The following is an 18,454-nucleotide window of genomic DNA, read 5'->3' on the forward strand; positions in this document are numbered from 1 at the left end:
AATATCAGTAATGTTTAATTCTTAGTCATTTTCATTTGCAACAGTTCAAGTTCAAAATCTGCAATAAATAGATAGACAGTGTATGAATTACAACTATAAAACCTGCAAATCCAAAGTACTAATAGTATATAGGGGCAGAGGAAACAGAGCAGCGTACGATGTCACAGAACAGGAAATGATTGTGTAATGCACTGTTGGAGCCAGCGGCCAGGCCAGCCGAGATGTAAGTATGACATACTGTATGACATAAGAACAGGGGCAGGTTGGGATGGAAACCAGCTCGGGAAAATTTATGGGAGCAGCCCTAATGGGGGTGGAGTCTGTTACGGGGTGGGATCCTAATTCTGAGGCAGTTGCAGCCTTCCTTATCTTTTTTTGCTGAAGTTTTGTCTATGACTTTGGGGTCATACAGTCTGCCCCTGCCACCGGTGCTGTGTTCATGCAGGGGGGCTTCTACGTGGTTGGGGGATGAGGTTGGAGTGTGCATCACCCTACCCAGTGTTTTATATTATATATATATATATATATATACATGCCTATATATGTGTGTATCTATATGTATGTATGTATGTATATATATATATAGAGAGAGAGAGACCACTCCAAAGGTGTGTGTGTGTGTGTGTGTATATATATATATATATATATATATATATATCCATTCTCCATACATCTATTATACAGCCAGACTGTACCAGCTGTCAGGAAGGCACCGGAGCACTTTCACTGAAAAGCCGACATTAGGAGAGTGCCGGACCCAGCTCTTTGAGTGTATATATATATATATATATATATATATATATATATCCATGCAAGCAGAGGCACTCAACAGACTGATAAGGTAAACGTACAGCCTTTATTACGGTTTTGGACCGAAATAAAGGCTGTACGTTTACCTTATCAGTCTGTTGAGTGCCTCTGCTTGCATGGATATACAAAGGACTTCACACATCCTGAGATGGCACCACAGCAAGTAATTTTTCCCTGCAAGGAGTGCCGAGCCTGACCGCTGCATATATATATATATATATATATATATATATATATATATAAATGCTGTATAGTCTGTGCGTCTCCGTTAAGAACAGCAGGGATTAAGGGAACCAGTGTAGTATTGTAGGATGGGTTCACATTACTATTTTGGGGGGAGAGGTAGGTTTAGGCTGCAGGGATGTTAGGCTGCAGTTTTAGTCTGCAGGGGTGGGAGGGTTAGGCTGAGGATAGGGGTGTTAGGGTTAGGCACCCCTGGAGAGGGTTAGGATTAGGCTGCGAAGGGGGGAGGGTTAATGGGGTTAGGCATCAGGGTTAGTTTACTTAATTATCAAGTGTTGGGATTTTAATCTCTGGGATGCCGCTGTCAGTATTTTGACAGCCGGCATCCCAAGCGCCAGGATATCATATGTAATATATATATATATATATATATATATATATGTGTGTGTATATATGTATAGAACAGGTAGTCCGGCATTCACAAATTCATGCAACACAGGTAACTTGCTGGGGCGCCCTCCTTAAAATGTAAAGAAGTCAGACTTGAAAAAAACAAGTCTGACGATGGGGTTTCACCACGAAACGACGTAGGAATAAAGGACTTCATTTAATCGGTTTTTCAAGTCTGTGGAGTGACACCTTATTTCCTCTACTATATATATATATATATATATATATATATATACACACCGTATACCTTTCCCTAATAATAACCCCTAACCTTAACCCACACTGGTAAATCAACCCTAATATCCTATCCCTAATACCCTAACCCCAAACTAACCCTAATACCTTAACCCAAACCAATTTATCAGGCGGTTACCTGAGGGCTTGGTATTTTGCCAGGGGCGGGGTTTGCTGACCATTTGCCTAGGGTGCTGAGAAACCTTGCACCGGCCCTGGTCATACTTACATACATCGCCGCCCCTCGTAGCGATGTTGATCGCATATGTACTAACATATGCAATTAACATCGCAATGCGGTGACGGAGGCCCCCCGCGATACCTGTGAGGTGGTGTGCGGGGGGTCTCCGTCACCTCCCCGGGCTTTTCACCTGCTCCCCTGCCGGGAACAAGGCAGCAGGCTGCCCCCGACGCCTCCTCCTCCTCCCCCCTGCAGCCGGAAGGACCTCCGGCTGAGTTGCTTGGGGGAGGAGGAGATTGACTTCCGGGACCAGGCTGCCTGGAGGAAGGTATACAGCATGACATGTTGATGCCGGCCCGGAGGCACCAAAATGGGACTTTTTGCATTGCGCCGGACAGTTTAGTCGGTGACCCGACTGCTTTGGGAGCGATCAGTGTGAAAACATGTGACATTTGTATATCGCCCCTGCAAACTCCTGTTACTTTAGATGGGAGATAAGGGGCGGCAACATTTGAATTTCGCCCTTTATATCCTGGGTCCAGGCACCCCTAAGCCGCTTGCCCCCATAACATTGACACTCCTTGCACAGAGCTGTCTTTTACATTGGACATAATGTGCAGTTGCCTATGGCACCAAAAATTATAGGGGCCCTGCCCACCCGTGGATATCACCAAGGGCAAAGCAGGATTTTTTTTTGGGGGGGGGGGGGGGGGTTCCAGAGATATATAATTATATATATATATATATATATATATCACAGAGCGAGAGAGAAAGGCAAAGGGGGACAGAGAGTGGGAGGCATGGGGAAGAAAGAGAGGCATGGGGGAGAGAGAGGCATGGGCACAGAGAGTGGCATGGGGTAGAGACAGAGAGAGAGAGGGAGCATGGGGAGTGAGACAGAGCAAGAGATGCATGGAGAGAGAGAGGGGCACAGAGGAGAGAGAGGGGGGCATGGGGAGATCGAGTGGTAGTGCAGGCAGGGGGCAGGATGTAGGTAGTAGTAGGAAGGGGCAGGATGGGAGTAGTAGTGCAGAGCAGGGGGCAGGATGTAGGTAGTAGTGGGAAGTAAGGGGCAGGATGGGAGTAGTAGTGCAGAGCATGGGGCAGAATGTAGGTAGTAGTGGGAAGTAAGGGGCAGGATGGGAGTAGTAGTGCAGAGCAGGGGGCAGGATGTAGGTAGTAGTGGGAAGTAAGGGCAGGATGGGAGTAGTAGTGCAGAGATGGGGGCAGAATGTAGGTAGTAGCGGGAAGTAAGAGGTAGGATGGGAGTAGTAGTGGGAAGCAGGGGGAAAGCTTGGTGTAGTAGTCATGAGGTAGAATGGGAGTAATAGTGCATAGAAGGGGGCAGGCTGGGAGTAGCAGTGTGGGAGAACGAGAGATGTTGGGGTGAGAGAGACATGGAGAGAGAGCGAGATGTGGGGAGAGAGAGTGGGAGGGGTAGAGTGAGATGACAGAGAGACACAAGGGACAGATAGGGATTGAAACCTGCAAGGCTGCATGCTGCTCCACAGTCACACGATTAGCTGCAATGTCCAGTTCTCGCCTCCTCTGCCTTCTGAGATGAGTTCCTTGTGCGGCCACACTGCTGTCACTCACTGTCTGACTGCGGGCCACGCGGTGCTTTACTGTCTGACAGTGGCCGCGGCTACCCACCGGAAATCCCGCTGCGCCAATTTGTCCCCATCAGAATAGAAGACAGGCCGCTGTGCCCGCCCACCTGCACCACCCAGCAGATCACACGCGGCTGTCAGCTCCCGGCTCTGAGTGGGAGCTGGGAGATGCATGCTGCAGTTCCCCCAACGACGTTACCATGATTGGGGCATACCCAGCTGCAGTGCCGGCTCCTCGATTCAACAAATAAAAAAATCAGTCAGCTGCGCCGATATATCCAGGTACTCGTAAACCCCCCCTGTGTGCGCGTATGATCACAGCCACCAGGATTAATAGTACCGCCCCTACCACTGAAAGTAACCATCACTGCCACCCATTGTATGTATGTATATATATATATATATATATATATTGTGCTTTAGTGATAGCATTACTGTGTCACACAAACACACACACAGACACACACAGACACTATATATCCATATATACATATACTATATATCCATATATATTTATAACTAACTTACTTAACATGTACCAGTGGGGTCAGCAGGATGAGAAGCCACACCAGAGAGCCAGGTCACTGTCACTGATGGGATTGGGAGCCAGGTGTATCTCTTTGCAGTGCAATTCACGGGTATGTGGATAGGGGGCGGGGCCAAATGCAACAATAGGTGGGACTTAAATTGGGGTCCGTGGCTGCTGTCTTTGTGGAATATAAAACATTTTGGTTTGTCAGGGATGGATTGGTGGGGAAGGTGGGGAGAGGGGGGCGGGCGTTTGGTAAGTCCCCCTGGCTGCAGCTGCTGCCAGCATCGTGTGAAAAGACAACGGACATCCTTTATTTTTTTAAGTGTCTCAGCGGCGCCCTCCAGTGGCTGGCGCTCTAGGCAGCTGCCTAAAGCTGCCTAGTGGTAGCGCCGGCCCTGGGAGGAGGTGGTGGGTTGCGGCAGCCGGCGTTAAGAAGCCCCTAGGCTTCTATAGGGTATCACCATCCAAAGATGGCGATACCCTCAGGGGCGAAAATGCGGCGGACGGGTGTTAGTACATACGAAAATGCGATAAAACCCCTGAAAACGGGGGTTTTATTGCATTTTCCCTTTAGTACATCCCGCCCTATGTACTAAGCCTTGGAGAGAGATAAAGTGTATGAAGATAAAGGGGTCTATTTACTAAGCCTTGGATGGAGATAAAGTCGCTGGAGATAAAGTACCAGCTAATCAGCTCCTAGCTGTCATTTTTCAAATGCAGCCTCTGAGATGGCAGTTAGGAGCTGATTGGCTGGTACTTTATCTCCATCCAGGGCTTAGTAAATAGACCCCCATAGTACCAACCAACCAGCTCGTAACTGTAATTACACTGCCTGGAGGTTAGGTTTAGGCAGGAGAAGGGGGGTTAGTGTTGGGGAGCAGGGACGGGAAGGATAGGGTTAAGGACCGGGGAGGCTGGGTTAGGGTTAGGCACTTAGATGGGGAGGGAGGGTTAGGCAGTGGGGAAGGGAGGGTTAGGGTTAGATTTAGGCACCGGGGAAGGGAGGGTCAGGGTTAGGCACCGGGGAAGGGAGGGTTAGGGTTAGGCACCGGGGAAGGGAGGGTTAGGGTTAGGCACCGGGGAAGGGAGGGTTAGGGTTAGGCACCGGGGAAGGGAGGGTCAGGGTTAGGCACCGGGGAAGGGAGGGTTAGGGTAGGGAAAAGGTGAGGGTAAGGGGGATTAATGGGGGGCTTTTCGGGATTCTGGTGGACGGGATGCCACTGTCGGTATCCTGAAAGCCGGCATTCCGTCCATCGGCAAATCATACTGAACCAGCAGTTAAGAGCCAGTTGGCTGGTACTTTATCTCTCTCCACTTTATCTCTCTCCAAGGCATAGTACATAGACCCTTTATGCTAATGCCGCTACAATGGCCTTCCCTGGTGTACATCCATGCGTCCCAATATGCAAGGACTGAGACGCCCCTGTCAGCGTGTACAGACACTGAAATCACATTTTGTGCGTCCACAAGTGAAACCACTTTCAGCCACCCACCCGTGTCACTCCAGTAACCCACCCATACTATGTTACATCTGCATCTGATTGGCTGATCCCCTGTAACTGCCCAGGAATGGGCAACACAATTCTAATACACCTCTTGCCGCGTGGGTCTGAGTCTGTGCTGCAGCTCTGTATGACACCATTGGGACACAGGCGTGGTGCAAATCAGAACCCTGCACAGATGAAAAACATTGCACAAGGCAAAAATACAACACATTGGCACCCACAGGAACACAATAAGGGGCCAGGGGGCTAGGGTGGGCAGAACATGCTTTTAGGGCTGAGCTGTGTGATGTGATGTGATGTGAGGAGGGGAATGGAGGCAGCAGGAAGTCACAGTTATAGCGTGGAATGAGTAGGGTTCCCCTGCAGCACAGAGTATATCAGGAGATGAGTGATGTGTCAGTGAGGACAGGGCAGCATGTGACAGGGGCAGTGACATGATGTGAGGAAGGGAATGGAGGCAGCAGGAAGCCACAGAGTGAGAATTGTATAGTGGGAGGAGCAGGGTCCCCAGCAGCACAGAGTATATCAGGAGATGAGTGGTGTGTCAGTGAGGACAGGGCTGCATGTGACAGGGGCAGTGACATGATGTGAGGATGAGAATGGAGGCAGCAGGAAGCCACAGACTGAGAGTTGTATAGTGGGAGGAGCAGGGTCCCCAGCAGCACAGAGTATATCAGGAGATGAGTGATGTGTCAGTGAGGATATGGCTGCATGTGACAGGGACAGTATTAACACTTTCAGTTATTGCAGTCCACACTTTACTAAAGGTTCTGTCAATTAGTACTAACCTACCTTACTTGCATGCATCCTCAATCACTCCTAGTACCTGTTCATCTACTTTGGCATTGTCCTCACACTTACATTCTCCAAGTCATCAAATTCAACTGTTTCCCACAGGACCCATCCTTCTAGGACTCACCGACTTGACACTGCTGTCTCTCTTACCTGTTTTTGCAGCTTTGACTGTGCGCTTCTGCTGTGTCTCACTCTGTGTTGATTTTGATGCTGTGTTTGGAAAATTGGTCTAAAGTATTCACCTAGTTAAAATATCAATTGAAAAAAAGTACACAGGGAGAGATTTATAAAATCTTATAGAGAGATAAAGTACCAACAAATTAGCTTCTAGGTATCCCTTTCAAGCACAGCCTGTAACATGACAAATGCTGATTATGTGTTTTAAAAGGTTAGGATGCCCAAGAGTCTAGCAGTTGAATTCAAAGGAATCCTGTTTCTGTCTATGCTGGGGCTAACATCCCCTCTTTGAAGAAACCTGAGCTAGAGATAGGAAGATGGGTGCAGCGTGGACTGAAAAAGTTAACAAAGGTGGAGGCCTGGGAGCAGCTGCTAGAGGGATACAAGTCAGATGCTCCCAGACTAAAGCATCCATTACTTGAAGAGAAGTTATTTGACTGCGGTTTATACCAATCTATTCTCTTCCACAGCAAGAAAAATTGGCCTTGTTAGTAAGTAACCTTTATTCTGATTTTCCCCTTTATTTTCTTGAAACTAATTAAAAATTATAACCTATATGGAATTCTTATTAACTGTTTTGATAATTAAGCTTTGGAAATATGTTTCGGATTAAATACATTTAATCTAGCGTATTCTCCATGATTCTTATTGAGCTTGCGAACCTGTGAAGTACCTATGTGTAATTAAGTGTGAAATATTAATATTTGTTCAGAGATTGTAAAGACTCCATTATTTTCTTTCATGGTGCAGAAAAATTGTGTATTGAGCAGTGAGTGACTGAGGTGCACACCGTCATGACCCAGATGTCCTAGATTGTGGTATCTGTGGGCAGGCTGGAATTGTGACATGGGCCAATTCAGAAATTGACTAGTGTGGGGAGAATAGATAGATTTGAGTATTATCTGCTTACAGATGATACTGAAATCCAAAGAAACGTGTTTGCCAAGAGACATGGGGGGTCATTCTGACCTGATCGCACGCTAGTTTTTTTTGCAGCGCTGCGATCAGGTCACAACTGCGCATGCATATGCACTGCAATGCGCAGGTACGTCGTACGGCTACAAAGCGGATCGTTGCTGTGCGATGGATTTAACGAAGAATCCATTCGCACAGCCGATCGCAAGGAGATTGATAGGAAGAAGGCGTTTGTGGGTGTCAACTGACCGTTTTCTGGAAGTGTTTGGAAAAACGCAGGCGTGTCCAAGCGTTTGCAGGGCAGGTGTCTGACATCATTTCCGGCCCAGGACAGGCTGAAGTGATTGCAAGGGCTGAGTAAGTTCATAGCTACTCAGAAACTGCACAAAATGTTTTTGCACAGCACGGCTGCACATGTAATCGCACACTTGCAAGGCTAATATACAGTACACTCCTCTGTGGGCAGCGACTATGCGTTCGCATGGCTGCTAAAAACAGCTAGCGAGCAATCAACTCGGAATAACCCCCATGGCATAGATTGAGAAAAGCAGAAGACCGAATACGGAGCCTCTTGGTAGTCCAACTGATAGAGGTAGCGAGGAGGAGGTGGATTCAGAAATGCAAACACTGACAGAGCGATTAGATAAGTAGAAAGAGAACATGAAGTGTACCCTGAAGACCTAGGGATGTAATGTTTGTATGAGAAAAGAGTGGTCACAGTGTCATATGCCACAGAGAGATCTAGAAGAATAAGAAGCGAGTGATGGCCTTTAGACTTAGTGGTGACCAGACCAATCACTTCTTTAGTCGGTGCTGTCTCTGTGGAGTGTTGCAAATGAAAGCCTGACTGACGAAAGTCCAATAAGTTGTGGGAGTGAAGAAAGTGTGTGAGGGGAGTGTAGACATTGACAAGTCTCTCGAGAAGCTTGGAGGAGCATGGGAGCTGAGAGATAGGATGGTATTCTGAGAGTTACTGTAGGGTCAGAATTTTGGGGCAGATGTATTAACCTGGAGAAGGCATAAGGAAGTGATAAACCAGTGATATGTGCAAGGTGATAAATGCACCAGCCAATCAGCTCCTAACTGTTGATTTACATATTGGAGCTGATTGGCTGGTACGTTTATCACCTTGCACATATCACTGGTTTATCACTTCCTTATGTCTTCTACAGGTTAATACATCTGCCCCTTTGTCCTTTCAGAAAGGAGTAATCACTGCATGCTTGGACAGGGATGGAAAGATACCAGTAGAGACAGAGAGACATTACAAATTTTAGTTAAGGTTGGGATGACCACAGGAGACAGAGCTCAGTGATTTCTGAGGGTATATGATAAACAGGAGAGATAGTAGAGTAGGAGGATGAGAAGAGTGTAGATACTTCATCTTCATTTGTGGGATCAAGTGAAAAGAAGGTGTCAGAAGGTTCAGGTTGAGAACTGAGCAGGTCGCTGGCAGAGGAAGAGCTTACCGTTTCATTTCAGATCTTATCAGTCTTGTCCTTCAAACTGGAAGCAAGATCTGCAGTTGCTGAGTGCCCGTGGTGTGCACACAGCCAAGGATCCCATATCATCATATTACACTACTGTTCCAGACACTACATTACTTTTTATGCATGTATTATAGAGGGCAGCCTATGATGAGGATATTGGATGTTTGCATTTGTCAGAGGACAATAAAACAACAATTTATCCAGAAAATTGTTTGTTCTTTTTCTGTTTTACGACATCCACAAACCAGGATCTGGCTGTGAAAGAATATTGCTCTGGTTTAACATTGCTGTTTATTCTTACAGTATGTAATGTGGATTTATTACGCTACGACCACACAGTTATGTCCTTTACTATGATGTGTCCATTGTTTTTATAGAAGCTATAATAGGTAGGGAGCACCGGTTATTAAATCAATTCTTTTACCTATTTTTTATTATTTTCCAAACTACATTGTTTTAAACCATACTTTTTATTGCATTTTCATTTCCGCTGAGATCTGAGCGCCGCAGCAGACAACAAATTCAGTAAAAAAACAAACAATCTGGAAGCAAATAATTATCAAGCTGTGATCATCTGACAGGCCGCAGTTGTGGCCGCTGCAGCGAATGGTATTTCACATTCGTGCGCAGATACGCGGCAGCGCACATAGGGAAAGACACAGTCTCGTCGCAGGTCTGTGGTCATCCCTTATGATAGGAAGTAAGCTCCTGAAAGGTTATTTACTACATTGCTTAGGAAACACAGTGACGCGTATTTTATTAACCCTAACAACATATCACTATAGGCAGATTCTCCGGAGGCCTTTATTTTTTTTATGAAACAAAAAATTGTTCTAGTCTAGTCTTTTTTTAAGAAGGATACGGCCATGGATTCCCGTATTTTTTTTTCATAAACCCCAATCAGTACCCCGGCCTGTAAGAGCTCTTTATGGCCCTGGGAATTGTATAAATACTATCACATATTAGGCATTGGGAGGAGTTTTCAAGGAAGTGGGGGAGGGAGACGCGGCTATATTTATTATTTCTTTTTTAACAGTTCCTTACCTAGCGCAACAAATTCCATTGCACTTTACAATTGGACACAAGGATAACACAAAACTGGGCAAAAATAAACAGTCATGGAGGACGGAGGGCCCTGCTCACAAGTTTACAATCTATAGGGAAATTGGCATTGATACACAAGGATAGGTGCTACCTATTGCACAGTTGTCCAGCAGATTGCAAAGGTTCTAGGTGGGCTGCATGATATCACATCACAGCAATGATGAACCAGGGTCAGGAGGACGGGAGAGTGAAGAAAGAGAAAATATGTGGAGGATATCTGTACTGTACAGTGGGGATATCATTGGATAGGAAAGCTTATGAAGGTTAAGTGAGCGGTTGTGGAATTTGATAAGATTGTCTGAATAGGTGAGTTTTCAGGGAACGCTTGAAGGTTTGAAACCCTAACCTCCACTCCTGCAACCTAACCCTATCCCTCCCTCATCCCATAGACTAACACTACCCACCTCTCTTGTAGACTTTGCCTAAGTTCAGAGGGAGAGCTGATTCACTAGTGATACTGGGTGAGAATGTTCCAATTATTACATATGCTAATTGTTACTCCCCTGTACAAGCTTCTATGAGTTATGTACAGTACATGCATAAAGGACACTGGTCTTATTCCCAACCAACTACCAATCGATGCAACATGTACTTTCAGTCATTAATTGATGGGAAAAAAACTGTTCACTTAAATAATAATTTCCTCTTGCTATTGATGTGTTGGGCTATACTGTTAATTAACTGATTCCTAGTTTAGGGGGCTCTAGGCTAATATGTGACCATCTACTTTAAATTTTGAATAGAATCCTTAGCATTTGGGTTCCCTGTATTTATAAATATCTTTGAAACATATACAGTATATATATCAATAAAGAGATCTTTTTACTACTGCTGATCCAGTGTTTTGTTGAAACTGTAATTGCAGTAGATTCTATCACAAAATATTTAACTTTCTCTTGATTACCCATCTGTATCGGATTTAATTATTACACCAGATTGTGGAATAAATATTGTTATTATATTGTGTCTGAACTATGACCTTCATTCCGAGTTGATCGCTCGCTAGCTACTTTTAGCAAACGCATAGTCGCCGCCCACGGGGGAGTGTATTTTCTCTTTGCAAGTGTGCGAACGCCTGTACAGCCAAGCTCTGCAAAAACACTTGGTGCAGTTTCTGAGTAGCTCTGGACTTACTCAGCCGCTACGATCACTTCAGTCTTTTTGGTGCTGGAATTAACGTCAGACACCCGCCCTGCAAACACCTAGACATGCCTGCATTTTTCCAAAGACACCCCGAAAAGGGTCAGTTGCCACCCACAAACACCCACTTCCTGTCAATCTCCTTGCGATCGGCTGTGCGAACGGATTCTTTGTTAAATCCATCGCTCAGCAATGATCCACTTTGTACCTGTACGACACGCATGCGCATTGTAGTGCATACGCATGCGCAGTAGAGACCTGATCGCAGCGCCGCGAAAAATGGCAGCGAGCGATCAACTCGGAATGACCCTGTGTCAGGGAAATTCTTGCCTCTCTGCTAGGGTGTGGTATAGTGATGAGCTGTTGCTGAAAGAAGACTGCCCCACGAAGGTAATGTGCACTACACTATGGGGGTCGTTCCGAGTTGATCGCTAACTGAAAATGTTTGCTGCACTGCGATGATGCAAAAAAAGGCACTTCTGCGCATGCGTATGCGGCGCAATGCGCACGTGCGATGTACTTTCACAACGACCGATGTAGTTTCACACACGGTCTAGCGAAGCTATTCAGTCGCACTGCTGGCCGCAGAGTGATTGACATGAAGTGGGCGTTTCTGGGTGTCAACTGGCCATTTTCAGGGAGTGTTCGAAAAAACGCAGGCGTGCCAGGAAAAACGCAGGCGTGGCTGGGCGAACGCAGGGCGTGTTCGTGATGTCAAAACAGGAACTAAACAGTCTGAAGTGATTGCTAGCGTCGAGTAGGTCTGAATCTACTCTGAAACTGCACAAAATTATTTTGTAGCCGCTCTGCGATCCTTTCGTTTGCACTTCTGCTAAGCTAAAATACACTCCCAGTGGGAGGTGGCATAGCGTTCGCACGGGTACTAAAAACAGCTAGCGAGCGATCAACTCGGAATGACCCCCTATATCACCATTACCATATTGGGGTAAACCACAGTTGGTCTAAACTGGATCTAGCAACAGCTGCTTTGTCTGTTAATATTACAGTTTTATTCGCAGTTATCCCAGTTTCCTATATGTCATTATCACACAAAGCCATGAACCCAGTTTCTGCAGAATCTGATATTGGCGGCCTTAGGGGTAAGCTCCCGGAATACTGTCTGGCTCCTTATTATGGCTAAAAATAATGTAATAAAAAGCGTAAGATACAATAAAGTTGGGACGACTTAGTAATTGACCACTGGGTAGAACAGGTCAGAGGTGACCCCAGCTTTGGGATCTTTGCAACACTACTGGTTGGGGAAAGCAGGCAAAAATGAAAAGTGTAATAGTTTTTATTTCTGGCCCTAAATTCTGCATTCTGGTGTTGTATAAAATAAGCTGAAGTGTTCAGCGTCTCTCAGGCACATAAAGAAAATAGATTTATTACAGTGTGCAGAAGTTTTCACTTTCCAGTTACCTGGAGAATGCAGAGCATCATTTTATTTTCTATTTCCTCACAGAAAGGTTCATTAACCCGCTGACCGCAATATTCGACCTTCGTTATTTAGTCCAAGAGACCTTATGAAAACAAATAATCAGCTGGCAGAACACAGGCTTCAGGAGTCCCAGCGCCTCGTAATATCATTTTTATGATTTTCCTAAAGGAATCCTTGAGCGAGAGCACGTCCTGGCTTGTGTACCGACAACTGGACTGAGGGAGGAGGTGTATCAAGCCTTGGAGAGAGATAAAATGAGTAAGTCACCCAAAAGCAACCAATCACGTTGTAACCGACACTTATCTAGCTCAGTATTTGAAATGACAGTTAGAAATCGATAAGTCACTTCAGGCAACTTCTAGACTTTATCTGCCACCAAGGCTTGATACATTTCCCCCGACGGTCTTGTATTGCAAACTTGGGTTCTTCATTTCATTTTCTACCAACTGATTCACAAATCTTTTATTATTGAGGTCAAACAAAATAACGTTATTTTTGGGGATGTTTTATTTTCGTCAAACATTTTGTGATCTAAACTTCTTCAAGTTGTTATTATTTTCCATTTTCATTTGGTTTCACAATATGTTTTTAAAAATGGGGAAGTGGCCGGGCAACTTGCGTCATCATCCCCAGCCTATGCGTCGATTCATACAAAAATTATGCAATTCTTATAGGATCACGTCAAATTGACTTCACCCCTCTCTACAGACCCGCGAATCAAGGTATAATGCAGTGAGGGGTGGGGCTATGATCTCAGGCAACAATTATTTTTGTATTTCAGGGGGGTTTCTGGGTGCTCAGAAACCCCCCCCTGCATGTGCCACTGTGATAGATACTAATAGATAGATAACGTCCATGTCTCCGGGAACATGGCACCCACGCTTTGTTCCTGGGGACATCTCTAGTGAGCATAAAAAAATCATTCAGAAATGGCCGCGGCCATTTTCTGAGTGATTTCGGTCCGCAGTGCAGGGCCGCCGTTGCGGGACTCCGGAGGGGCAAGCATAATATATGGGTGAAGTGTGTGTACCACACACACTGCCCCCATTATAGAAACACCTATGCACCTGGGTCACTATGGGATCTGGTCGGAGGCCAATCACTAGAATAACATAATTTTCCTGCATGTTTCCTGCGTACAGATTCGCAGCCGGCAGCTGATGCATGCCCCAAAAACTATCCCAGCGCACCCACGCTTTTTCTGCCACTCCCCAATATCTCCCACAAAATCACCCTGTCAATAACTTGCGCATGAATCCTCATTTCGACTGTAATCATAATTCAATTGCTGCTCGTTCGCATTGCAACACTGACATGTGCGCAGACAGCCGCCAATCACTCAATTGCGAAAACGATGGCATAGCTATGAATCCGGCCCAATGCCGCCAATATAAGGGTGAGCCTGCTGCTTACTAGTGCGTTCTAGTTCTAATGACAACACTGTTAAAATGCTTTAAGCTGTCGGTGCACTGGACATTATAGAAACTTTCACATATATCAAGGGTTTTAACAAAGTCCAGGAGGGAAACATTCTCCAAATGAAGAGAAGCAATAGGACACGAGGACATGCACGGAGACTGGAGGGGGGGAGGTTCAGGAGAAATTTGCGGAAAAATGACTTCACAGAAAGGGTAGTGGACAAGTGGAATAGCCTTCCATCAGAGGTGGTAGAGGATAAGTCAGTAGAGCAAACATGAATGGGATAGACATAAGGATATCCTTACAAAGAAATAAGGATCAAACAAGGTTAGAGATAAAAAATAATGTAAAAAAAAAAAAAAGGGGGCAGACTAGATGGGCCAAGTGGTTCTTATCTGCCGACAAATTCTATGTTTCTATTATGAAGTAAATGTAATAGGGTCTGAGTTGACAGAGGTGTGGGACTTCCGGCGAGATTGCCTAAATCTTTAAAGCAGCAATCACCTGGTGTGGCCTTTGTAAATGATTGCTGCTTTAAAGTCCTGGCAGGGGTACGCACGTAAACTTACCCAACCCTCCCCCCTACAACCTAACCCTCCCCTCCCGCAACCTAACCTTCCCCTTCCACAACCCAACCATAACCCTCTCCTCCCGCTACCTAACCCTCCCCTTCCACAACCTAACCCTCCTCTCCTGCAACCTAACCCTAACCCTCCCCTCCCGCAACCTAACCCTCCCCTCCCACAACCTAACCCTCCCCTCCCGCAACCTAACCCTAACCCTCCCCTCCCGCAACCGAACCCTCCCACAACCTAACTAACCCTTCCCTCCCGTAACCTAACCCTCCCCTTCCGCAACCTAACCCTAACCCTCCCCTTCCGCATCCAAACAGAACTCCCTCCCCTCCGCATCCCAACACTAACCCTCCCCTCCCGCAACCTAACCCTAACCCTCCCCTCCCGCAACCCGTCCCTAACCCTCCCCTCCTGCAGCCTACCCCCTCCGCAGCCTAACCCTAACCCTTTCCGACTTACTTACCTGTGGGATTATGACTGCCGGGATCCGATTACCTAGGATGGAGGTATGCTGCCACGCATATCCTCTGTTAGGGGTATGTATGCAGGGTGCGACACATGTGCAGTCTGCGATTGCTTTTTGCGACACATGCGCAGTCTGCTGATAATCACGAGCGGCGTCCGCAACCGGTGCTGCATCCGTCTTAAATTCAGGCTCAGTATATACGCGGGAAATGAGAACTTATCGTTCACAAATACAAACCCATTATTCTTCCCCGAGCCATCTCCAATCAGCGTATAACCACCAGGGGAGATGCTTGTTACCCCCTCCCAGAGGTGTTGTTATCTATCCCTGGGTGGCATTAAAACATGAGAAGACCCCTCGCGAGACGCCAGGAAGAACCAGCAGATCTCCAGGGTTTAATATCCTGCCCTCCATGGCTCCAGGTGCTGCCTCTTCAATATAAATACACACAAACTATCTTTGTGATTTCCATATCATGTTTATTCAGGATAGATGTTGTTTTGCTCCTCTCAGCCCTGCAGGGTTAATGCACAATATGAAATTCAAATTGTTTTTCTTTTTCTCTCCATCTAGACACAATTTCTCTGCATCCCTCCAACTGTCACTTCTTTATCTCTTGCTCATTTAAGGCCCAGAGTCATCTTGTTGCCCCCCCATCCGATGTCACAATTCCCCTCTCCTCATACGTTCCTCTATAATCAATCATTTTCACGGCTCATTTTCCTCCCCATCCCTCTCTTTATTCTTACTTATGCTTTCACTGCCGTTTGCTTTGTTTCCCAGGCGAGGATTCTGCATTTCACATTTCTCATCATATTTTCAGTTTTTCTTACTAACGTTGCTGTGTAAACAGCCCAGACCTTCTATCTTGTCACATTACGGCCACGGAACTCTTTGTTCCCCACACGTACTCTGCTGGATTTATGGTTTTCATTTTCATAGTTCACGTATTTTGAGGAAATGATACATTTGCCTGATGTTCTTTTAGAGTAGACCTAAAGCCGACACAAGGGGTGGAGATGATTTACAAAGAGCAACGACCGCTGCTCTGCAAAATCGCTTCCTTTTGAACCAGTTCCCCCCAATAGTCTTTCCGAGACCTGAAAGTGTGCATTGATGACTGGAAAGGTAGATAACTGTGGAGGCACACTATGCAGAACTCCAGCCTCCTACTCTAATAATACCTGGTGGAGTAAATAAACTTTTTGTTTTAAGCCTAATTTATGGACTAAAAAAATCTACTGAGTATGAGGGGTAACTTTAAAGGTACATAGTACCGAAACATCAGTTACACACAGCCTGGCTACTGTGTGATTATTTATATGTACGAGAAATCCCTTGGAGTGCCGCCTATCGTTGGGACATGTGGAATTGTGTGGAAGGCACTGGGGTAGTTGCAAAGTTGAGTGCCAGATTCCGTGGATATATATATATATATATACATGCTTAATTCTAATATATATACAGGTTGAGTATCCCTTATCCAAAATGCTTGGGACCAGAAGTATTTTGGATATCGGATTTTTCCGTATTTTGGAACAATTGCATACCATAATGAGATATCATAGTGATGGGACCTAAATCTAAGCACAGAACGTATTTATGTTACATATACACACTATACACACAGCCTGAAGGTCATTTTAGCCAATATTTTTTTATAACTTTGTGCATTAAACAAAGTGTGTCTACATTCACACAATTCATTTATGTTTCATATACACCTTATACACAAAGCCTGAAGGTCATTTAATACAATATTATTAATAACTTTGTGTATTAAACAAAGTTTGTGTACATTGAGCCATCAAAAAACAAAGATTTCACTATCTCACTCTCACTCAAAAAAGTCCGTATTGTGGAATATTCCGTATTTCGGAATATTTGGATATGGGATTCTCAACCTGCATATATATATATATATATATATATATTAGAATTAAGCATATTAATTCATAAGGAAGCAGTGAAATAACTGAGTGCAGCCTATCTATTCACTAGTAACCAGTGACATCACTGAGAGCGCAGCCTATCCATTCACTAGGAGCCAGTGACATCACTGAGAGCGCAGCCTATCCATTCACTAGGAACCAGTGACATCACTGAGAGTGCAGCCTATCCAGTCACTAGGAACCAGTGACATCACTGAGAGTGCAGCCTATCCATTCACTAGGAACCAGTGACATCACTGAAAGTGCAGCCGATCCATTCACTAGGAACCAGTGACATCACTGAGAGTGTAGCCTATCCATTCACTAGGAACCAGTGACATCACTGAGAATTCAGCCTATCCAGTCACTAGGAGCCAGTGACATCACTGAGAGCACGGCCTATCCAGTCACTAGGAGCCAGTGACATCACTGAGAGCCCGGCCTGTCCAGTCACTAGGAACCAGTGACATCACTGAGAGTGCAGTCTATCCATTCACCAGGAACCAGTGACATCACTGAGAGTGCAGCCTATCCAGTCAGTAGGAACCAGTGACATCACTGAGAGTGCAGCCTATCCAGTCACTAAGAACCAATGACATCACTGAGAGTGCAGCTTATCCATTCACTAGAAGCCAGTGACATCACTGAGAGTGCAGCCAGGGGCGTCGGAATGGGGGGGGGCAAGGGGGCAGCTCGCTCCCCCCAAACATGAGAGAGGCGCCATACAACATCTTCTGCCTGTGCATGCCCCCGCCACCACCAGCTGCAGCAGAGCACGCTGTGTGTTGCTAATAAATAGCGCGGGCAGTGCCAGAGCCGGCTCCAGAATGTACTTAGCCTCTGCGTTCTGCCATACGGGAACCGGGAGGGCGCCGCTGCGCAGCACGCATGGAAAGAGGAGGACGTACCACCGATCCCCACATATAAGTGATCACCAGCAAGTACATGTGGGCCCGGGGGCGGGGCGGAACGGAACGGGGAGCCGCGAGTGCTGTCAGAGCAGTGTACTAGCAGTAGTGGCTCTAGCAGTGTACACTGCTTCCTCTCCCCTCTCTTTCTCCTCAACGCTGCAGGTCATCAGAAATGATGGTGGAGCCGATGGAAGCACCTTTATTCAGGATCTGCAGCTCTGATCTGCTGCGTCCTGTGTGCTGCCTGAGCTCCTCCTCCGCTGGGTGCAGCTCATTCACAATCTGAGGTGAGCAATGCTGCGCTGCTCCATCATCTATTATCACTGTAGCTGAAGCCTTTGTATGTGTGCCCCCATATCCCTTCCCCCCCCCCCCCCAGTATGTGCGTCCCCATATCCCTCACCCGGCCCCACTATGTGTGTCCCCAAATACCTCACCTGGCCCCACTAGGTGTGTCCCCGTAACCCTCACACACCCCTGTATGTGTACCCCCATGTCCACCACCGGGCCCCCAGTATGTGTGTCCCCATATCCCTCACCCGGCTGCAGGTGACAGTGACAGAGGGGCAGGTGACAGACTCACTCATC

The sequence above is a fragment of the Pseudophryne corroboree genome, chromosome 2 (genome assembly GCF_028390025.1).
Source record: "Pseudophryne corroboree isolate aPseCor3 chromosome 2, aPseCor3.hap2, whole genome shotgun sequence".
Classification (NCBI taxonomy): Eukaryota; Metazoa; Chordata; class Amphibia; order Anura; family Myobatrachidae; genus Pseudophryne; species Pseudophryne corroboree.